A 25,495-nucleotide genomic window follows, 5' to 3' on the forward strand; every position below is an offset into this window, starting at 1 on the left:
ACTTCGTGAGTTTGGTGTCCAGCATTGACCAGAGACTGGACCAAAATGTGCTGAGAAACCGACTGTCCCGATCTGAGATGATAGACTGTGGGATCCCAAAGTGCACCCACACTCGTTCAAAGAAGAGTTTAGCAGTGGCTTCTGCTGTGATATTCTTCTTGCAGGCCACCATAATGGCCATCTTCGAGAACCTGTCGACGACCACAAAAACACAGTCATTTCCATGCTTAGTGGAAGGAAGGCCTGACACGTAATCCATGGAGATGGATTCCCAAGGTCGCCTAGGGGTAGGCAACGGGGTATAGAGGCCTTGCTTCTTAATGGTCGGTTTGGAAATGGCACAGGCAGTACATGATCAGATGTACTTCCCAACATCCTGTCGAAGATTCGGCCAATAGAAATAATTTTGCAGTACTGCCACTGTTTTCTCGACCCTGAAATGCCCAACAGCCCGACTGTAGTGTGCTTCCTGTTATAGACAATTTTGTGCCTTGCAGCAACAAGCATGAATTGTCAATAATCCAAGGGATCCAAAGTTCCCTAAACATGATGTTCCTACCCCTGGAGGAACAAGGTCAGCAAACCAACAACTCTCAGATCAGTTCTCCACCTGAAAACACTCAAAAACAAGCAATCCTGAAATCAAAGCAGGTGCTCCACTAGGTTTCTGCGCTGAAACTCAGTTGCTCCATGGTGTACCTGCATTGCAAAGCAAGTGGAACAAAGGCCACCTGCGCTGAGCGGGATGGGACAAGTGGCACAATGAGTCATTGCTCTGGAATCTTCCAAAAATGACACTTGGATCAGGGATTTCGCCTTGTGATGAGTCAGAGGCTCTGTTTCTCCAAGTGGAAGCAAGGTTCTCCAAGTGGACTCAAGAACTGAAGATCAACTAAAGATTAACTGAAGAGAGAGAGGACACAAGGCAGCTACACATCAGTTGCAAGCTGACTCATCCTTTCTCAATTCATCTATATATTGAGCTCTCTCCTATGAGCTCAGGAGGCTGGAATTTTGTGCAAAGTAATGATATGCTGTTGGTTTCATTATTGAGTTATTGGGTGATTATTTGAGAGAGGTGAAGAAGAGCAATTCTTTCTGCTGGGAGGTGTTGCTGGGTTGGAGCCTTCAATGGTTGTAATACTCTCAGAACCTTTATTTCTTCATTAATAAAAGCTATTGAGGTTCTTCTATGTGCTCTTGTTTCAATAATATATTGTGATGATTGCATGTTTGGTTTACACTAATCCATGAACCAGTTATGATTGCATGCCTCTTGTAGTTTCCTTCTTTGTTATTTTGCAGGATCTCATTGTAGCCGGGCGAGCAGAAGAACAAAGAGCTAGGAGCAAGCGGCCAAAGAGAAGAGTTTGGATTCGACATTAAGCGCAAGGCAACGGTTAGTGCATTTCTCCATTCTCTTTTGCTTTCATAAAGAAGTAAACCTTAAGTAGTTTGTTTTACAGTTGTTGCTAAGGAACTGTCACCCTTAGAGTGGGATAAGGTCATCCGAGTCGGATACTTTTCCCTACAACAAACTGGCGACTCCGCTGGGGATCGTATCCGTTTGATTGTGTTTGTAGTATTTTGCTATTCATTTCCTGAACAAAGAGTACCAAATCGAAAAGCTTTTGACTATATCAAAAGCGAAGTAGAGGGCAGCTACTCTAGCTCATTTCTGAGCAAGTTCATGATTTGAAAAGCTGATCTACAAGGATCCTTGTAAGCTCTTAGTGATAGCTTTGCACCTTCTTAATCATCCCTTTGAGTGTGCTTGACTGATTGTTTCTGATTTGAGCAAAAACCGTGCATTTTTGAGAAAATTATGACCCAGAAACTGTGAAAACGCAATTCTCGTTTTCCAAAGCAGGTAGTACACAGGCTACCTGCTTTGCAACGCAGGTCCCGAAGGGGCTACCTGCGCTGAGAGCCAGTTTGGCTGTGCAGAACCTGCGTTGGCCCAAATTTGCCTAGTGCATTTGGGGTTTCCTCCTTTCTCTTGCCTGTTTTCACTTAGTTTTGCTACTAGGTGTCAGTCTTGTGCCTGTTTTGAAACCAATATTACTTGCTATCATTCTGCCTCTGTTATATAACGAAATTGTACTTGTTCTTTGTATTTCTTACTCATTTACAATTTCCCATAACGAAGAGTAAACTAGTCTTGCTTTTGGCCTCTTAGATCTGAACCTGTGTTAGGCATTTTGCTGGTCTAAAGAGTTAGCTTGTTTGTTGTCCATAGCTGATTAGTCATTTTACTTTCGTTAGTATGGTTTGATTTCATGTATTTCCAGTGATTAAGCAAGTAAATCTTAAGGTGTCTTTTGATTTTGGACAAACTTGTTTACTTTCGCTTTAAATCGAAATCAAAGTTATATAACCACTTTCTTTTTGTAATCCATCCACATTAAGAAAGGGAAAAGAAAATACATGCATTGTGCATTTTGCATTTGAAAAAGTTTGCATGATGATTTAGGAGAAAGTGCATTAGTTTGTGCTGTATGAACTGTGTGAAAAGAATTTGCCTTTCTTCTCCCTCAGTAGTTAAGATTTTCATCAGTCAAAAAGATTTGAAAAAGCTTGCTTCTCATCTTAGGCTGCATTTAGGAATTTGTCATATACATCTCATGGTGAACCTTGAAAGGCAAACTTTAAAAAGATCAACTTAAAATATACTGAATGAACCTAACAACGCATTTGAAACATAACGCAAACATCTAGAGGTCTAGGTAGAGACGTGTTCCAGCGTCGTTAAACATAGTGACTGTCGATCTCTACGAAGGTGGGTGATTCCTCCTGAGAGTCGGTGGCACTAATACGGACTTGTGCTCCCACGTACCGTCGAGTATATATTGGGAGACCCCTATAGGAAATTATCCTTTATCCATAGGAAGCCGTGTCGGCCGCCCTACTGATCGCGATGCAGTGAACACAGCATTCACGAGGATCGACCACCCGTACCGTAAAACGTATTCTGTGGTTTCACGAAAGGTTTGGCACACCCTCTGCCTAGATCTCCAGAGCAGTTTCTTTTAGCTCTTTTCAAACTCTATAACTGAAAAGGTCCAACCGAGCATTTGTCACTTCGGGCTCATTAATACATCGAAGGAGACTAGAGTCATCTTTAGCTTTTTCTCGACTCTTAAAACATGAAAAAGCAAAGTTATGTTTAAAAGCGTCTAATAAAATTCATTCAAATCGGAAACACAAATTTTCCCCTTTATATTTTAGTTGATCGAGTAATCCGCAATCGTGGAAGAAAGTCAATTGAATATCGGTATCCTTAGTAACTTGAAAGTTGAACTAGGGGGCAAAACAGTAGAAATAGATGTTGAAGTCATCGATGGCAATCTTGACTATAACATCCTACTGGGAAGACCATGGATTTATGCCATGGAAGCTGTTGTGTCGACCTATTTTAGGAAAATTGCATTCCCCTTTCAAGGAGGGATTACGATCATTGACCAACAAAATTTCCTCCCTAATGGTTCACAAGTTACAGGAAGCGTTCCTCTGATCCATGGAAGCGACCATTCATTTCAAAATATCGGAGTAGGCCTACTAAAAGATCCTACATTAATGGGAACTTTCACCCTTCCGCCAACGTTCATTGTGGGAGAAGTGGCGACAGTAGGAACCTGCAATATGATATCTTCCGCACAAAAGATGTCAGAAAACAATATCAGCATGGATCATGTAAAGGTTTTGTCCCCAAGCCCAATGGAAGTATTGTAGCAATCAATTTTTTTGGCCTGGGGGGCAACCCCAAATCAACACTCATCAAGCGTTTGGATAGATAGGTCTAGAGAATATGGCACCCCTTTAAGTCCTTGGTCGCGAGTGCATGGAACCGACAAAGGAATAGTCCAATCAATGGTAATTGACGGGGCACCATGGAATGATTCCCACCATCGTTCCCTTCTCCCGGGTTGTTTGGAAGATACTCAAAATAACCTTTATCATCCTTCAGTTTTCGATTTTCTATCGAGTACTGTAAATACAGTGGGCAATGAGGATAGTTCTTTTACTATGTCAACCTCATTAAAAAATGAAACGATCCCCTTTCCAGATCTCAATGGTAAACCTTCATTCCAACCAACAAAGTTGAATGCAATGAAGCTTGGGGGGCATGCGCCTCGATTTGCGTTATTATGCTGGGGGCATGCAAACATATCATCGAGCAGTTTTAGCATACAGTTCATGCTCGTTAAAAAATAAACGCAAGATTCGAGCAGTTTTAGCAATGTTCATGCTCGTTAAAAAATAAACGCAAAAATCGAGCAGTTTTTGTATAGAGTTCATGCTCGTTAAAAAATAAACATAAATTGTGAGAAATCTTTCCCTACAGTTCAAGCTCATCCAGAAAAAATGAACCGGTAAATAACCTGGAGAAATGTAACCTTTGAAAGCCGTTTTAAAAACCTTTGGTCGTGTTCTTGCAGTCTCACCTCCATCCGTTCATTTGGCCAATCGTTCATCTCCATATGTGTGTTTACCCATTTTGAGGAACAACTGCGAAGAGTGATTTCACTTAGCCATCCTTGTGACACTGCCGTGATTGGAAAATTCCAACCTGTACCTGGAATCTGCTGCTATCCCTGTTTATCACTCGTTCCTCAAAAGACGAGTCTTCTTTGAGCTCTTTTCACTGACTCGTAAAATATGAAAAGTTTGCCGAGTTTTGGCCTTCCATCTCGTTAAAAGGACCGGAAGAGCTATCCCTCCTCTAGATTTTAATCTTTTTGGACCTGAGGGATTATTGCACAAAAAGATCGAGCGCTTGTTTTGTTTGGCTCGTTAAAGAAATCGAAAATTCATCCCTTTTGTATTGTTTTATACTTTTTCGGACTTAAGGTATTAGATGACGAAAAAGGAATTTTGGAGTTAACTTTCCGTACCTTTTCAGATTCTCTAAAAATGAAAAGGACCGAGTTTTCCTTGTCGTTAGACTCGTTAAAATGATTAAATAGCGACAAACTTGTCTTTAGACGAGAGCGAGTTTCCCTATCACTAGGCTCATTAAAACATAGCGATGGGCTTGCCCGAAGGGCAGGTTATAGAACAAGCATATGTTATCCTCCTCAAGCTTGAAAAAAATAAAGAGGTACTGGTCAGCAATGACTGGGGAAAAATTGGGAGAACCTCACAACATTAATGGTAGCAAGTCGCTCTTGAACATGACACTTTGTCCTCCGTATCACATCGGGTTGGGTTGTTTCATTCACCGGTCTCATAACCATGGTCCTCGCCACACCATCCACAATTGGGGTAATGCTACCAATCCATCACATCAGTGTCGTTATATGTTCAAGAGATGTGGTTCTGCAAAGAGTCAACCGTGTCCCATCCACTGCCATACATTGTCCTTCATCCATTTCATGACCGCCACCCTGAATCATACATCACAGTTTGTTTTCACCTCATCACAATCACTAGCTCCATTCCGTGTCATTGATGTGGGATTCATTAAGGCCCTCCTTTGACGGATCGCTCCTTGTCGACATCAGCTCATTATCCAAGGAGTTGATCTAGGAACACCCCCTTCAGTACTTTGAAGCTTGCATGCCACAATGGCAAGTTTCTCACTTCCGGCGACATGTATACATCAATGACCTTCGACCAGAAGATTTTGCATGGTGGTCGACGCCAAGTCCTTTATTCCCACTATGTGAATTGTACTTCCGTACCTTGAGGGTCATCATCCTTATCGGTGATTCCTCTCGCGCTTGTTAACGGTTTACATCATTGACCGGTAATCAAGCGATGTCTTTCCATGTTCGACTTCAAGAAATTCTCACATGGATCGACTTGTACATCGAGTGAAGATCAGAAGAGATTGAAGACCCCGGATCTAGTTTCATCCATCTGGGCTACGATATATATTCAGGACATAAAGACATTTGATATGTACATCATTACAGCAGATGATCATCCTTCTCAAAGGATGATAATTTCAGCAGAGAATTATCAGTCTACAATCAGACGGTCGTCTGTTCTATGTACCAAAATGTATTTATAAAGCTGAGCATGGGAATGCCCGCCTCAGCTAGATCATGAAAATGTATGAAAAATAATGTATTGTATTGTATCTTATTACAGGACACTTCTCAGCAGATTGAATGAACATCGGATCCTCTCAATAAAGCATTTCACTCGATAAACGACCTCATACTTTAGGGGGCATCTGTTATAGACAATTTTGTGCCTTGCAGCAACAAGCATGAATTGTCAATAATCCAAGGGATCCAAAGTTCCCTAAACATGATGTTCCTACCCCTAGAGGAACAAGGTCAGCAAACCAACAGCTCTCAGATCAGTTCTCCACCTGAAAACACTCAAAAACAAGCAATCCTGAAATCAAAGCAGGTGCTCCACTAGGTTTCTGCGCTGAAACTCAGTTGCTCCATGGTGTACCTGCGTTGCAAAGCAAGTGGAACAAAGGCCACCTGCACTGAGCGGGATGGGACAAGTGGCACAATGAGTCATTGCTCTGGAATCTTTCAAAAATGACACTTGGATCAGGGATTCCGCCTTGTGATGAGTCAGAGGCTTTGTTTCTCCATGTGGAAGCAAGGTTCTCCAAGTGGACTCAAGAACTGAAGATCAACTAAAGATTAACTGAAGAGAGAGAGGACACAAGGCAGCTACACATCAGTTGCAAGCTGACTCATCCTTTCTCAATTCATCTATATATTGAGCTCTCTCCTATGAGCTCAGGAGGCTGGAATTTTGTGCAAAGTAATGATATGCTATTGGTTTCATTATTGAGTTATTGGGTGATTGTTTGAGAGAGGTGAAGAAGAGCAATTCTTTCTGCTGGGAGGTGTTGCTGGGTTGGAGCCTTCAATGGTTGTAATACTCTCAGAACCTTTATTTCTTCATTAATAAAAGCTATTGAGGTTCTTCTATGTGCTCTTGTTTCAATAATATATTGTGATGATTGCATGTTTGGTTTACACTAATCCATGAACCAGTTATGATTGCATGCCTCTTGTAGTTTCCTTCTTTGTTATTTTGCAGGATCTCATTGTAGCCGGGCGAGCAGAAGAACAAAGAGCTAGGAGCAAGCGGCCAAAGAGAAGAGTTTGGATTCGACATTAAGCGCAAGGCAACGGTTAGTGCATTTCTCCATTCTCTTTTGCTTTCATAAAGAAGTAAACCTTAAGTAGTTTGTTTTACAGTTGTTGCTAAGGAACTGTCACCCTTAGAGTGGCATAGGGTCATCCGAGTCGGATACTTTTCCCTACAACACTTCCCAAATCATCTTGGCACGCTTGCTTGAAGGAACACAAAGTTGACCGAGGTGGCATAATAGGGCATCTTGGAGGTGAAAATATGCAACATGCCGACCCTCCAAGAGTGTCTGGTATGTGTGGCCGAATTCTGGGTCACTTTTGTAGAGAAGTGGCCAATCAGAAGTCTCGTGCCCACAAGAGTTGAGCACGGTGGTTAGCGCCATGATCAGTGGTCGACTGAGGCAATCTGAAACATTATTGGTGCTGCCCTTTTTATACTTGATATTCAAGTGAAATTGTTGCAGGTAAGTAGACCACTTCTGATGGCGATCCTTCAACTCCCTGAATGCCTTCTGTTGAGATTCAGACCAGAAGAATTTTGCTTTCGTCCCTCCCTTGGTGACTTGACTCAAGGGCTAAGAAATATGAGAAAACCCCAGCACAAACCTGCGGTAGAAGTTGGCAAGACCTAGAAAGCTGCGGAGCTCTGTTAGAGTGGTTGGAGAGGGCCAATCCCGAATGACTTGGACCTTGGCTGGATCGACATGCACCCCCTGTTCATCAATGATGTATCCCAGATACTGAACCTCGGTCATGCCAAAAGTGCATTTCTCCAAATTGGCACATAGCTTGCGTTGCCGCAGTGTTTGGAGAACCTGTCGGATGTGGTGGAGGTGCTCTTCCCAACTCTGGCTGAAGATCAGAATGTCATCCAAGTATACTACTACAAAGGAGTTGGTGAATGGCCGCAAGATGTCATCCATTAGCCTCATAAAGGTTGCAGGAGCATTCGTCAATCCAAAAGGCATGACCAACCATTCGAAGAGGCCCTCCTTGGATTTGAAGGCAGTCTTCCACACATCTGAGGGTTCGATTGGTACCTGGTGATATCCTGACTTCAGATCGATCTTGCTGAAATATTTCGCCCCCTTTAGTTGGTCTAGGAGGTCATCAATCCGCGGGATTGGGTACCTATTACGGACAATGATCTTGTTTAGCGCCTGATAGTCAATACAGAATCTCCACGTCCCATCCTTCTTCTGTACCAACACGATTGGGCTCCCACAGGGCGATGAACTCGGACGGATGTGACCTTTCTGCAGGAGCTCCTGAATCTACCTCTTGATTTCATTGTTCTCTAGAACGAAGCGCCGATAAATTGGTCCATTGGGTAGCGGCGCACCTGGGGTCAGATCGATGGAGTGCTTGACTTGACAGTGCAGAGGAACCCCTGCCGGGGAGGTGAAGATGTCTTCATACTCCTCCACAATCTTGTCCATCTGTAGCTGTCGTGCAGAGGGACCCCGTTTGGAGGCCGCGGCCACTGTCTTCTTCTTCCCTTGAGGGCGTATCATCAGGAAAACAAATTTCCTGGTTTTGGAAATGATCTTACTGCATTGTTTTGCAGTAATGAAAGAGATGGCGGCAGGTGGTGCTACCTCTGGTATCCTGAACAACTTATTTCCCAATGTAATATAACAGCACGGGGCCTTGATTCATACACAACATGTCGCTTCCACAAGTATGGTTGTCCTAGTAATACATCACAAACTTCAAGGGGAGCAATGTCACACAATACCTCATCCGTTAAGGGCTTGATGTTGTATGGAAGGCGACACTGCTGGCTCACGCGAAGATCTCGCCTTTGGTGAAGCCACCCAATGGTGTATGGCTGTGGATGTGCTGTGGTCGGTAAGCCCAACCTCTTCACGACCTCTGCCGAAATGAGGTTCTTTCGACTCCCGCTATCAACAATGAACTGTATCGGGGAGCCCTTTACCCACATCTGGGAGTGGAAGAGACGCTCCTCCTCCTCTGGATCTTCGGGTTTATTTTTCTGGATCTTTGCGGTAGCAACAGTGGCGCTGGGATCCACATCAATGATCTGCTTCCCTTTTTCATACCCCTTATCGGGTTCTGAATCAGAGTCGGAACATGCATCTGATTCTGAAACCTTTAGCTCAGCCACCAGTGACTGCTTGGCCCGACACTCACTTGTGTTGTGAGTGGAGCTCTTATGGAACTCGCACCATTTTCCAGTGTCCTTTCTCGGCTTGGCGGCATTGTTCTTTGCTTGCAGCTTCGGCTGGTTGTCTTGGGTTGTCCCGCCTTGGTTCTGTCCTTTGTTCTCTGGTTTAGGGGCACCTTTCCCCTGCTTTGGATTCGCAGATCCAAAGTCTCGCTTCTTTTGTTTAAACTTCTGCTCAACCTTGACGGCATATCGGTATGCTGCGCCGAGCGAGGGGATGTTTAGGAATTGTATTTCTTCCTGGATGTACTTGTGCAGGCAACCACGGTATTTGAGTATCAAATGTTGCTCTGAATCCTTGATACCCAACTTTGTGCGAAGGGTATGGAAAAGATTGGTGAACTCCGGCACGTCTTGGTCCCTTCCCTGCCGCAGCGTGGTCCACTTTATGTATTCATCCTCATAGCTTCCGACAGGGTAGTACTGCTCCTTGATGGCATCCCGGAACGAATCCCAGGTGGGTGCGGCTGAAAATAGTGAGCCAGTACTTTCATCCTTCTGCTCGCAGTAGGTTTCCCACCAGTCCTTGACGTGGGGGACTGCTTTGAGAAGAGAAAAAACAATCTTTTCCCGACTCGAAAATTCATGAACATAAAAATAACCCTCTAGCAGATTTAACCATTTATCTACGGCATCGGCGTCTATCTGACCCTCGAATATGGGGATTTCAAAATTAACTTGTACCTTAGAGGGTGTGGCGTTTCCAGAGGAGCTGTTGGAAGCCGATGCGCCGCTTCTGGGTAGCCGCTGAAGGATCTGGGCAAAGCTATCCATCATCGTGTTCCGTTGTTGCTCGAGGGCTTCTTCGAGCAAGATTTTGATGGGATCTCCTTCCCCCTCGTCTTTCTTCTCGTCCGCCATGGGAGGCCGTCGGAATTTGCGAGGTTGGTCTTGCAAAGGTTCAACCAGTTCAAGCCCTAACTCCTTATATCCCGACCTTGTTGGGGACATGCGAAGAAAAACAGAGAAAAAGCAGACCGCTCTGATACCACTGATCCAGATTTAAACAGGAACACAACAAATTACAGAGATAACCATATACACAAAGATGCAGCGGAAATAATACTTCATTTCATTAATGGAAAATACTGAAATATGCTTACAACCAGAAATGGAAATAAACCAGCTATGGCGATGGTAGCTTATCTCTGAGAAGAGATGTGATGGCTACATGCCTCTGAACTGTGTTACAATGAGGCTCGAAGGCCTATTTATTGTTGAGAAACAATGGAAAAACCCTTAACATTCCAAAACCTAACCCTAGGAGATGAAACGCCAAACTGTGGGCCCCGTTTGGGGTAAATTGGTACATCAACTTCCTGGGGTCGTAACTTTGGCATATGATCTCCGTTTGACGCGTACAATAGCTCATTAGAAAGATCTATCCGAGCACTATCATTGTTGGAACCGGCAATATTGCCTCCGGATTCCCCAAAAAACATCGTTTAGGGCCTCAAAACGGCTCCGGAAGTTCAGGACCCGAAAAACTGCTAAAAATAGTAAGTTGTGCTACAATTAAGGAAACTGAAAATGCTAAGAAAGAATATGGTGGGGGTCCATGTGGACTTGGCAGGTGGCCACCAATATCCACCTGGATCACTAGTCACAACAATCATTTCCTTCATCACCATGGCTGAATCAAACAAGCCAATCTAATTGGCCAAATTTTCCCTACTCTCCACCATATTGGCAAAACAATGCATATCCAAAACAATGGTCCCCTCCCACTTCTCAGAGTCAAGCCTGGCAGAAAAACTAGCAAAGACCGATGAATCAGCCAGTAGGAACCATTCCACTCCCTCAACCTACATTGCCAGTGCCATATGCACTACAACAAAATCCCCAGTCCAACTTAAGACCGCAACTCCCAACCCAACCCAACCCAACCCGAACCAAAATAACAGACTGGTTAAATCTGTTCAAATAATCGAAACACCAGAACTAGAAACCAATCTAAGGGAGTGCAATGACCTTTAGTTAAGGTTTGGGCGCATTATAGAAACTGAGGGAGATAAAAATGTTCAAGTTGAAAATCAGTTACATGCAGAACAACCACTACAAGAAGAGGATGTGATCAGACAACAAGCTCACGACCAAGCAACCACGTCCTCTCCCCCATTCCCACAACGATTAATCATACCGCGCCCTATAGAAAATCCTGACTTTGATATTTTGGGAGAACTTAAGAATTTGTATATAAAAATCCCACTCCTCCAAGCTATCAAGGTATCCCAATATATGCAAAAACCATCAAATATTTATGTATAAAAAAGCAAGGAGGAGAATAACAAATAACCCAACAGTCCAAGTAGTTAGCACCCTATTTGATCTGTTATCAAGAAGAGAAGCACCTATCAAATATGAAGACCCAGGGAATCCAATAGTGACAATGCAAATCAATGGACAAACCTTTTCAAATGCCCTAGTTGATTTAGGGGCTGCAATTAATATTTTAACAACCACCACTTGTCAAAAATTGGGCATTACATCAGTCGAACCAACCTCCACATTATTAGAACTGGCTGACTGATCAATAGTTAGGCCAGAAGGTACACTACATGATGTAATGGTATTAGTAGATTCCTGGGAATACCCTGCCGACTTTCTGATAATAAACCCCAAAAACCGACTCGATGGACACCTGTTAATTTTAGGTAGACCTTGGCTTGCGACTGCTAATGCTTACATTGGCTGCCGGCAAGGCAGTATGACCATAACTAGAGAGAGTAATATCAAGAATCTAGCACTATACCCTTCAGCCCAGCCAAGTGTAACGATAATAAAAACTAACAAACAACCTGTATCATACCTCACAGGAAACATTAGGTCCCCATTAACCATAGAATATGCCCTCGATTTTAAATATCAAATAGAGGATGAAGTTATTAACAACTAGATTAACCAAGCTGAATCCAAATCCCATGTACAATGTCACATGATAGAGGCATCATTTGACAATGAACTAGAAGAAGATCCTCTCAAAGACACTCATGATCAAACAATACCCACTAGCTCTATTTCAAATAGAAAAACTATAGAGATTGAGCTAGGAAAAACCTTGAACATTAACAATAACTTGACTCCTGAACAAGAAGAAAAGTTGGTCCAACTACTGAGAAAATATAAGGAAGATTTTGCATGGGATTATCCGGACATGAAGGGAATTGATCCCCAGCTGTGTACGCACCATATTTATACAGAAAAGGATGTTAGACCCATTCGCCAACCCCAACAGAGACTCAACCCTCACCTGAAAGATATTGTGAAAGCTGAATTACAAAATTTTTTGGATGTAAACTTTATTTATCCAATCTCCAATAGCAAGTGGGTCTCTCCACTAGTAGTGGTGCCAAAGAAGAATGGAAAGTGGAGGATTTGTGTAGATTACAGAGAATTAAACAAAGCAACCTAGAAAGACCACTTTCCCCTTCCATTCATTGATCAAGTATTAGACACATTAACAGGAAAGAAATTCTTTTCATTCTTGGATTGCTTCAGTGGATACAATCAGATTCTGATTGCCCCTGAAGACCAAGAAAAAACTACTTTTACCTGTCCTTGGGGAACATTTTCCTATAGAGTCCTACCCTTTGGCCTATGTAATGCTCCTGCCACATTTTTGAGGGCCATCCTCAGCATCTTTTCAAATTTAATAAATGAAGAGCTCGAAGTATACATGGATGATTTCACACCATACAGAGATGATTTTGAGCCAGCACTAGACACATTGGAAAAGGTGTTGCAACGATGTATCGCCACCAGGCTTTGCTTGAGCCATGAAAAGTGTTATATGATGATGACCGAAGGGCTCATACTAGGTCATTATATCTCAGTGGCTAGAATACAGGTATATCCGACCAAAATTAAAATAATTTTGTTAATACCTACTCCTACCACACAGACAGAGGTATGTAGTTTTCTTGGATTTTCTGGTTATTATAGGAGATTTATAAAACATTTTTCTCAAATAGCTGCACCTCTATACACACTGACAGGGAATGTTGATTTTTTTTGGACAGATAAATGTGACCATACTTTTGAGGATCTGAAAAAGCTTGTGTCAATAGCCCTAGTGCTTAGAGGCCCAAATTGGGACCTGCCATTTCAAATTTCATCAGATGCTTTAGACACAGCTATTGGAGCATTCCTTAGGGAGGAAGAAGACAAAAAGCCATATGCAATCTATTATATTAGCAAGAATTTGTATCTAGCTAAGCTAAACTATATTGTAACTAAAAAACAGTTTTTAGTTGTAATGCATGCTGTAAATAAATTTAGGCATTACATCACTGGATATCCTGTTGTTTTATATACAGATCACTATGCCATAAAATATTTAGCTAATAAACCTATTACAAATGGTAGAGTAACAAGATGGTTGATTTTATTGCAGGAATTTGACATCACAATAAAAGATCTACCAGAGAAAGAGAATCCTGTAGCTGATTTTCTCTCACGAATGCTGAAGCCAGCAGACACAGTAGCAATCAAAGATCAATTCCTAGATGAACATTTATTTGTTGTTACTGTCAAGACACCTTGGTACGCTGATGTTGCAAATTATTTAGCAGTATGCAAATTACTAAAGCATCTGACCCCCAATGAACGAAAACAGATCGTGCAATGTAGTACCCAATGTTCTTGGATTGGGGCTACCTATTTCATACAGGGGAATATGGACATCAGAAGATGCATCGATGAAGATGAAATATTTGACATTCTGAAAGCCTGTCATGACGGACCATGTGGCGGACATTTCGCAGATCGAAAGACTGGTCACAAGGTTTTGCAAACAGGATATTACTGGCCCACAATCTTTAAAGATGCTAAGAAATTTGTTCAAGCCTGTGACAGTTGCCAAAGAGTAGGACGCCCTAGACAGTCCGACGAAATGCCTTTAAACCCATAGCTGGTAATCGAACCATTTGAGCGTTGGGCACTCGATTTTGTTGGTTCGATCAACCCATCATCAAATCAAAAAACATATATTCTAGTAGCAATAGAGTATGTTACCAAATGGGTTGAAGCATAGGCACTTCCAAGGGCTACAGAGGACTCTGTGATTCATTTCCTGTTCCAAATATTTGTGTGAAATGGCCTCCCAAGGGACATAATCATGGACGGAGGACCACAGTTGGTAGGTAATAAAATCGTCGCAACATTAAAAAATTATCACATTCAATACAAAATTACCACTCTGTATCACCCACAGGAAAATGGCCAAGTAGAGAGCACGAATAAAGTGATAGAGGCAATATTGACAAAAACCATTGCATCACATAGGCGTGATTGGGCTTCAAGATTGCCGGAAGCCTTGTGGGCATATCGAACAATGTGGAGAAACACCACCGGTTATTCACCATATCATCTAGTATTTGGAAAGGAACCCATCTTTCCAATAGAGTTTGAAATACAAACATTAAGAACAACACAGGAGGTCGGTCTAAATTTAAATGAGGCCCAGACTAATGGATTACAACAAATTAACGAGCTAGATAAAATTAGGCCCTCAGCCCTTCAACACACTGCATTAATCCAAAAACAGAGAGAAAAATGGCACGATGCCTTGATCAAAAATAAAATCTTCCACGAAGGAGATTGGGCACTCCTATATGACTCCAGGTTTCAGGATTTTCCGAGAAAACTTCAGACTCGATGGCTTGGACCATATGAAATCCAGAAAGTGCATGACAATGGCACCATTACTTTGACTACTATTGACGGATTTGGACATACCTTTAAAGCAAATGGCCACCAAGTGTGACTATACCATAAACCGCTTACTCGGGAATCCTTCTACCAGCAGCTTCGGGAATATTCTGATGTGCAGATTCTTGCTAACCTAAATAATTCTTCCTCGACATTGGTTAACTAAATAATTTCATTGTTCTTAAATTTTGTACATAACTTTTTCTTTTCTGCTTGTATAAATTACTTTCTGTACAGATTTTTGCATTTTTGCATTTTTTGCATTTTTTTGTTCCTTTCCAAAGGAGTATCATTTCCACCGTTTTGTTGTTCCTTTATGAAGGAATAACACTTTTGCATTTTGTTGTTCCTTCGAAAATGAACAATATTTCTGCCTTTTTGCTATTCCTTTCCGAAGGAACAACATTTCCGCCGTTTTGTTGTTCCTTTACGAAGGAATAGCACTTTTACATTTTTTTTTTCCTTTCCAAAGGAACAACATTTCCGTTGTTTCGTTGTTCCTTTCCGAAGGAACAACACTTTTTCATTTTGTTGTTCCTTCTTGAAGGAACAAAATTTCCATCATTTTGTTGTTCCTTTTCAAAGGAACAACACTTTCACGTTTTGTTGTTCCTTTCCGAAGGAACAAAATTTCCGCCTTTTTGTTGTTCCTTTTCGAAGGAGCAACACTTTCACGTTTTGTTGTTCCTTTTCGAAAGAACAACACTTTCGTTTTTTGTTGTTCCTTTCTGAAGGAACAACACTTTCATTTTTCTGCCATTTCTTTCCGAAGGAACAACACTTGCTTTTTTGTTGTTCCTTTCCGAAGGAACAGTGTCTCCACATTTTTGTTGTTCCCTTCCGAAGGAACAACACCTTCATTTTTTGTTGTTCCTTTCCGAAGGAACAACACTTCCGCATTTTTGTTGTTCCTTTCCGAAGGAACAACACTTCCGCCAGATTTTTTTGCCGTTCCTTTTAAAAGAACAACCCTTCTTCGCATTTTTTTTCTTTCTATCGTTCCTTTCGAAGGAACAACAATTTCGACTTCAGATGATCTTAGGTTGTTCCGCTAAGGGAGCGGTATTTTATTTCGCGCTTGCTTTATTTGTTGTTCCTGTAAAGGAACAACAATTTCGAGTATGTTTTTTCTCTTTTGCTTGTTCTTCATAAAGGATTGCCGGTTTTTGCATGCAGATGTTCTTTTGTTGTCCCTCTTAAGGAACAACAGTTGTTCCATCTAAGGAACAACACTTTTTGAGTGCATTTTTTTTGTTTTGTGTGTGTGTGTGTGTTTCATCATTTAGAGGATTTTTGTGAATGATGGTTCATTTAAGGCACAACTATACATTTATGCAAGAATACAAAAACTAGAGGATACTGAAATCAGCAAACCAAAGAAAAATCGTTATCTTTAGAGAAATCGCTTTGAATCGATAAGAGAAAAGAGGAAAGGACACAACTATTTATTTTACTTTGTTGTCTTTATTTTCACTAAAACCAATTTGATTGATTATTTTTATCATGTTGGTTCTTTCTAAATATTCATAATTCTCTTTGATCATTATTATTGAATAAGAATAAGGCCATATTTTCCTCTATTGAGATGTTCAAACTTCTTCCACCATCCCACTCTTAAGGAGTGATGAGTCATCCTCTGTATATAAATAGGAAAGTGCTATATAAAAGAAAAAAAAAAATACATATCTATATGATTACTAACATGATTTGTTAGATGAAGGATAGGGGGTCTCACCAAGAGCCAGCCTACCATGATCATAAGGAAGAAAGTGAAGTGGCATTCCCACTATGGCCACCACACCAGGGATATGATCTAAGAGGCATATCAGAAAAATAAAAAGTCCTTGGAACAGGAGGTCTCATCACGAGCCGACCTGCCCACCTTTCACTCCTTCCTAGTGAATGGCATTGTGATTCATCTGGTTTCAAATGAGATTATGCTATATAACCCTTTCGAACATTTTATACATGAAAATAATTTATAAATCAATCATAATGGTTAAAGTGGATAATGAAAACATAAGAACTTTTACTTACGTCAGTTGTCCTATCCTCTATTTTTCACATCATATCACGACATTTCCATATTTATTCGTGATTTCCATCATAAGCCTCGATTTCAGTAATCCGCTAATTTTTGTAAACATGTCATGGATCTATACGTTGTTCCTTTATTCTACTGTACGACTGTAGTCCAGCATGTTTCTCCTTTATTTGCCAGCCGAGGACGGCCTATCACATTTCAGGGGGGCGTGGGTGACCTCCATAATGCACTGGCATATGTGTCAACTCCTCATTTGGAGGTACTATGACTCCATCAAAACTCAGGAACAACAAGTTTAATGGTATTGTATTTCCCAATATGCACAGCTTGTTCCATTGCCATTTCTGTGTTTTTGCTCTAAAAAATTAACAGTGAGCTAAAGCTTGAACAACTTGTTGTTCCATCATCATCTCTATGTTTTTGCTTTGAAAAAATTAACAGTGTGCTAATCTTGAGCAAAATGGGAGGCAGATCAATATGCAGCGAACCGCAGGGTTAATGGTCTCTGACACTACACATGAAATCTTAGTAAGGGCAGGATGGATTGCCTACCTTAATCGACTACAGCGGTCTAATGAGATGGTGGCCATTGAATTTCTGCAAAATTTGTAGGAAAATCATTCCATGGTGAGGGGGAGGCAAATAGCAGTAACAGATGTGATAATTGTTGAAGTATCGGGACTACCAGCTGTTGGACCAGTATGGACCCTGAAAAAAATGAGACTTCAAGATGCTATAACCATCTTCCAGGACGAAGGACAGAGCCTTACTGTCAAAGGAAAAGGAGTCCTGCCGGCAACCCTGGGAGAACCTTGGGCAGAATTAGCCAGAATTGTGCAAAGCTACATCACTTGTGATGGCAGAAAAGACGTGGTAAGACCACGCCATCTCAAACTGTTAGCTGTATTAAAACAAAAATGTGTTGTGAATTTTCCCGCATACTTAAACTTTTTATTGCATGATGCTGCTCGAAGTATAAGAAAATCTCGTCATGTAGAATCAGTAGTAAGTCATCACGGCCTAATTCGGCTAATAGTCAGTTACAGTCTCGCCCAACAGCAGAGTAGTTGGGAAGAATTGGTTTTCTCAATAGATGGGGGATTGGCCTTGCCAGCCCCAAAATGAAAATGCACTGCTAGCACATCAATTAGACCGCAGAAACGAAGACAGTCTGCTAGATTGGGGAGAAGCAGAGGAATGTTGGGAAATCCCCAAGGAAACAGTAGCTAGCCATTAGAGATACATGACTCAGAGGACAAGCAACCTCCATAACTTGAAGGAGGGGAAATGAAGAAGAATTAGAAGAAAATGAAGAAGAGAAATGGAAGAGGAAACTGAGCACTCCGGCGAGGAAGAAGGGGAGGAAGCAAAGCAACCCAGCGAAAGCCCATTACAAAACCCTCTACAAGAAGACAAATTGGCCCAAATTTTGGCCAATATGGGTGACTATGTCCAGCCCCACAGCCCACTCAACCCCGATATCAAGGCAGGAAAAGCACAGGAACACTCTGCTCATAGTAAGAGTGCATCTGAGGAGATGTGTGATGAGGAAGAAGACGAAGGACAATCTCAGGAACACTCTGCTCACAATAAGAGTGCATCTGAAGAAATGAACGGTGAGGAAGAAGAGGAAAGGCAATCATAGGAACACTCTGCTCACAGTCAGAGTACATCCGAAGAAATGCATGATGAAGAAGAAGTAGAAGAAGAAGCTGCCCAGGAAATAGCAGATCAACCCAGGGTTTCCACCCTTGAAAAACCTAATCAGGAGGATGAGAACACTGAAGAAGTGTTCCAAGCAGAAAACATGGAAACAAACCAGGGTGAGGGTACAATCCCTGAAGAACAAAACCCAAGCCCAAGAAAAGTAATAGTTGTTCCTTCGAAGAAAACAAATGAAATCAAAAAGTTGCGAAAGGAACAACAATGACTGCTAAATGTAATTAAACAACTCAGACAACAAATAAGGGTCCTAAAAATGGGGAAAATCTCAAAAAGAACCCCTGGAGCAAAGCATGCAACCACCCAGGTGAAACCCCATAAAATGAAGACCAAAAGGACTCAAGTCAAACCCATTATTATTCAGGACCGCAAGGAACAACATGTGGCTGTTACAAATGCAGAAGCCCAAACAGAAAACACACCAGTCTGTAATAAGGACATCTAGATAGAGGCATTGTCCTCTAGCATCACAATCGACCAGACAGTTCATGAGAAGGAAACACAGACTATAAGAACCAGATGTTGCAATAAGGAGATCCAGGTAGATCTCCAGCCCAAAAATGTCATGATGGACAATGATCCGAGGATAGTGAAACTTCAAAAGGATTTGGCACAGGCCCAACAAATGATAGAAAAGCTCACAGAGGAAACTGTTCCTCAGGAGAAATATTAGAAGTTACAGCAGTAGGTAAAGAACATCAATGCATTGGAAAGCGAGGCCTTCGATAGATGGAGAAGGGCAGAGGAAAAAGTTTAAAAGGTAACCGATAGACTAGATACAGTTATGAGTCAAATGGATACCTTATGCTCTCTGTATATTGATGTTCTAGCATGTAAGGCACTTGCCAAAAACTATGCTTTGTTTTTGATGGAAAGGTATTTAAAATTGAAAATTAAGGCTGTTAAGGCAAGGGTGCCTATAGAGTTAAAAACTTTTGATGATTTCATAAACTGTTGTAAGCATTATGGGGTGAAAGTCTAGCGATTTTTATGTGAGTTTTATTTGCATAATCTTGTGTTGGATGGTGAAATAGAAGAGAACCCTAGCCCTTTTGTGGGTGATATCCAACTTCTCATCTCTTTTGCTGTTAACCAGATAAAGTGGCTTAAAGCCCACAATACCTTCCAGAGACAGGAGAACAGGTTAGATATGTGGGTAAGGGGTGAACCTAGAAATCCATTGCAACTGTGGAATAAGAATAGAAGCTTAATGAGAAAGAAGGGTGTGATCCAGACATTGGGACCTATTCACACAACAGTTGTCTAGCAAGGGGTAGAATACTTCCTAGCCATCAAAGACCTTGCCATAGTAGTAGCCAAACTCCGATACAAGACTTCCAATTGGAATGTCCAAGACAGAGAGCCATTCAACTACGAAAATTTTAAGCTAGCTACTGATCGCCTGGCTACCTATGGTAACCTCATCTTAAGAGAAGGCCCATATTGGTTAGGTTGTAGGTTTTGAAGTCCAATCATCTGGTATCCTGCACCAGGGTATAAGGCCCTATTTGAATTGCTTGAAGGCCATACACGACATATTTTTGAAGTTTTAGCTAGAAATCGTGGCTTTAGACCATTGCATGAAAATACTTCTCCAGCCTATTCCCTAACTGCCTTGCATGTCAATTACAATGTTTTCATGAGGGCATGAAAAAGGGTAAGTAGGGGGCTGTGTTGAGCATTGGAAGAGGTATGTATTTACCATCTATTTTTTTTATCTTTTGCTTTAAATCATAACTCCTTTACATTCTAAGATGGTAGTATGTTAAAGGATTATGATAGAATTAAGGAGATTTGTGATTGATATAAAATGATTAATTTTCGTCTTTTTCTATGCAGAAAGTGAAGAAAATGGAAAATCACTATTCCAGAGGAAAAGACAAAGCAGAACCAACTACTTTCCCTTTGACAGGAAACCGCATCCAGACGAGGAAATCAAGATTGAAGTGCATGGACCAGGAAAAGGAAGAGAAACCGCGGCATCAGCGCAAGAGGACAAAATGATAACTGAAGATCAAAGATATGGTGAATCCCTTAGGATCCTTTGATCTTGAGGGATCACTGCTTCAAGACTTATCTGTATTTTTTATACTTCCACCTAGCCATTATAAAAAGGGACAACACTGCTAGCCCAAGGGGCAGAGAAAATTATTGTTGATTTGTAGAGTTTACTGTTGTAATCTGAACTTTGATCATCGACTCTCTTTAAAGAGTGATAGTTGTAACTTTTCCTTTATGATTAATATATAACTCAGTTGTTGTTCCGTTATCTGATCCTGGAGTAACCGCAACAGTGTGTCCCTGGTGGCTAAGGGCCTAGCCCTAGTGGATCACTTGCTTCTTGTATCATTATTTTACGATTACAGTTGTGTGTGGTTTGATTTCCTTTGCATTTCCTTAACTTGATTTATTCAGTAATATTCTGTTCCTGAACATTTCATTGACTTGCTCGGTTATATCGAATTCGTAATTGAATTGCAAGATTATTATTTGCAACCAAAAATGTTATGTTGTTCATTTTGAAATAATATCGCATTGTCTAATTCAGATATTGTTGTTCATTTACAGATTGATAGTGTTGTTCATTTACCGACTGGTATTGTTGTTCATTTAGCTACGGTTTACTTACAATTGCAATTGTTGTTCATTCGATTATAATTGCAATTGTTGTTCCTTTATAACTGTGGTTAATGCCCATTATGCTAGAGTAAGATTACTGATTCTATAGTCGTTGTGTGTTTACACTTGATTAAGATTGTTGTTCAATTTCCGTAGACTTACTTAGGTTTGCTGTTCCTTTCTTAGATTGCTGCTCAATTCCTTTATTAGTTAAAGATTGTTGTTCAAATCCTTTCGGTTAAGATTGCCGCTTAATTCATTCCTGTAGATTAAGCTTTGTTGTTTGATCTCTTCAATAGATTAGTTGTTGTTCCTTTATTGTTAATTGAATTTGTATTTTAAGTACTTGCTTTGGTGTGAATAGAGAGATCTACAACTGTAGCGAACATTGATTACTACTGTCTAGTTCTCAGATTGGAGATCTTGCCTTTGATTGATTTTCATTTACATCAGTTTACAGGGGAAAGAGTTATCATTACTGCATCCTTGACTGATGGTTGTTGTAGTTTCTTAAGTAAATGATTTAGTTACAAAGCATTTAAGTTTCTTGCCATTACAATTAGAGTTTGTTTCCAGCATTTATTTACTTTTGTAAAGCTATATACTATAAACATTACTCTTGAACAAGTGACCACCTTAGACTGAGTACACTATTGAGATAAAAAATCTTACTTGGATTGATAATTAATGTAGGGTAAATAGAGGTCAAAAAGATCCTTTTTATCACTCAACACCATACAGAGAGTTTTTTAACTTGCATACTAGTTCTTTCTTACCCTTCACCACAAAGCCTTCAGGTGTCTTCATGTAGATCTATTCTTCTAGATCCCCGTGAATAAATGTTGTCTTCACATCCATTTGTTCTACCTCAAAACCAATAGCAGCAAAAACAGATAAAAGTAAGTTAATAGAAGCTACCTTGGCAACATGAGATAAAATATAACCAAAATCAATTCCCGACTCCTGGGAATAACATTTTTCTACCAATCGAGATTTGTATTTCTCCAGCTTTCATTCTACATTTGTCTTCTTCTTGAACACCCATTTGCTACCAATGGGTTTCCTTCCTGCTGGCAACTCCACTAGATCCCAAGCATCATTTTTTTGAAAAGATGCCATTTCATTAACCATGGCCTCTTTCTAGAGTTTTCCATCCTCTGAATCTATTGCTTCCTTCATAGTTCTAGGATCGTCATCAGTAATAGATAAAGAAAACTTTGAACAGAAAGCATATGGACTATACCTTTCTGGCTGCCTTCTTTCTCGAACTGATCTTCTCACAACCGGAGTTTGCGAATGTTCATCTTCTGATTCTTCCTCCTTTAGCTCAAACTCTATCTTCTCAGGTTCCTTTGGTTGGACTTCATGTTTAATAACATCTTTCACCTCTCTGAACACCACATCTCAACTATACACAAACTTCCTTGTTACTGGGTTCCAAAGTTTATAACCCTTTAAACCATCCTCATACCCAATAAAGATGCACTTTTCAGATTTACTATTCAACTTTGTTCTTTTCTCCTTTGGAACATGTACATATGCATCACATCCAAATACCCTCATAGGTGAAAGAGAGGGTTTCTTACCAGTCCATACCTCTTGTGGAGTCTTATCCTCCAATGCTAATGAAGGTGATTTGTTGACCAAGTAACATGCAGTCTCCACCGCCTTTGCCCAGAATTTTTTTCCTAACCCGACACCACTAAGCATGATTCTTTCCCTTTCCATCAATGTCTTGTTCATTCTTTCTGCAACTCCATTTTTCTCAGGTGTGTATGGAGTAGTCTTCTGTCGTGCTATACCACACTTCTTACATAATTCTTCAAATTCCTTATTGCAAAAATCTCCACCATTATCTGTCCTTAGCACCTTTATCTTCTTCTCTGTCTATTTTTCCACCAGGGCCTTAAATTATTTAAACCTGTCAAATACTTTAGATTTCTTCTTAAGGAAATATATCCATGTATTCCTTAAGAAGTGTAGGTTTTAACCCCGTACAAAAATTACCTACATACACATTCTAACAACAGAAAATAAACAATTTGAGAGCATAACACATAAAACACATATACATAGAGATTTTCCCCTGGATCCCAAAACCAGGACTACCAGATTGATTTTTCATTATTTTCCTTTCAATGTTACAATACATATTTATACATGTTGAAACATCCAATAGCATGGACCGAAAACCATCGCGTCCAAAACCATGTGTGAAACCCATGCACAAAACCATAGGTAGGTCCGCCCAACCTAATATAGGGTCCAAAAAAATATAACACAACCCAACAAGAAGTCATCTATAAATGATACATAGTACACAGACTTACCTAGTGATGGAACCTTCACAGGTCCAAACACATCACTCTACACAAGCTCTAATATATGTTTCGCCCTCTTACCACCAGAGGGGAAACTCACCTAATTTTCACATAAATCAAAATCCAAAGAGTTATTATTCATACCTTTACCATGAAGTATTCGAAGGCCCTTCTCTCCAATATTTCCAAGCCTTTGATGCCATAGCATGGTCTTTTCTCTAGAGACCACTAGATTTTCTGCTCCACTTTCAGGAACCACAAAATTGTTGCAACCATCAACAACAATGCTACCTTGCAGCTGTACAAAGTTCCTATCTGAACTCCCTGCATCAATACCAATGCTCCCCGAACCATCTTGCAGGTATCTTTATCGAACACTATTTTTGCACCTGCATCACCCAGCTTGCTTACAGAAATCACATTTCTTGCCAATGCATGAATATGCAGAACACCCGGAAGTGTTCTAATCCTTCCACCTTGCAACTTCAACTTTACTTTTCTGAAACCAATGATTCAAGCCTTCCTGTCATCCCCCAAGAAGACATCACCACCATCATATTTATCATACTCGCAGAACCACTCTCTATGGGGAGTTACGTGAAAGGATGCACCTGAGTCAATCAACCATGCCTCATGATCTACATGTGTACTTGAAGAATCCAAGTACACATATCCACCTTCATTTGAGGTGGTTTTCGCTTTTGCAGAAGGAGCATCATCAGATCCCTTTCCTTTGTCATGAGCTTTAGATTTACTTTCCCTTTTGTAGTGACCTTCCTTTCCACATTTCCAACACACCTTTCCGTGTTTTCCTAGAGATTTAGATCTCCCTCTAGATTTAGATTTCCCACTCAATGACTTATTTTTGTTTCTTTTATGGGACCATCCTCGTACAGAAAAGGCATCACCATTCTGGCTCTCCGTATTTTTTCATCTCATATCCTCTGTTAGTAAGGATGAGACTATTTCATCAAACTGCAAGGAAGTTGCATTGCTACCTATTTCAATAACTAGACTATCCCACGAATTTGGTATAGAACACAAAAAACCGATGCACTTATCTTCATCTAAAATTTTAATATCAACAGATAATAACTGACTTACCACAGTATTAAATGTGTTCATATGCTCTGTCAACAAGTCTCCATCTTTCCACCTCAGGTTATACAGTTTTTTTTGTAGGAACAGTTTATTCACCAGAGACTTAGATTGGTACAAAGTCTCTAACTTGTCCCACAAAGCCTTCGTCGTAGCTTCCCCTGATACATTCAACAATATTGAATCTGAGACACACAATCGTATTGTGCTCTTTGCCTTCTGACCAAACTTCTTCCATTCTTCATCAGACACTCTCATTGGTTTATTACCCGGATCTACCATAATCCACTGATCTTTATCTACCAACAGATCCTCCATCTTGATTTTCCATAACTCAAAACTCTGACCATTAAATTTCTTGATCTCTATCTTTCCACTTCTCACCATCTTCTTTCACCACCAAAATTGATCCCGCAGATCTCCCACTCAACAGGGTTTACCACAGGCCCGAGCGAAACCCCTCAGCAACAAAGGTGTCCCCTTGAAGCCAAAACAACTTTTATATCAAATGTAAGTTTTAAACCTGTACAAAAATTACCTGCATACGAATTCTAAGAACATAAAATAAATAATGCGAGAGCATAACACATAAAACACATATACATAGAGATTTTCCCTGGATTACAAAACAGGGACTACCAACTTGATATTTCATTATGTTCCTTTCAATGTCACAATACATATATATACATGTCGAAGAATCAATACCATGGAACGAAAA

This window comes from Pinus tabuliformis, chromosome 3_1 (genome assembly GCF_031772625.1).
Source record: "Pinus tabuliformis cultivar Carrire ecotype Pingquan chromosome 3_1, CPIR1, whole genome shotgun sequence".
Taxonomy (NCBI): Eukaryota; Viridiplantae; Streptophyta; class Pinopsida; order Pinales; family Pinaceae; genus Pinus; species Pinus tabuliformis.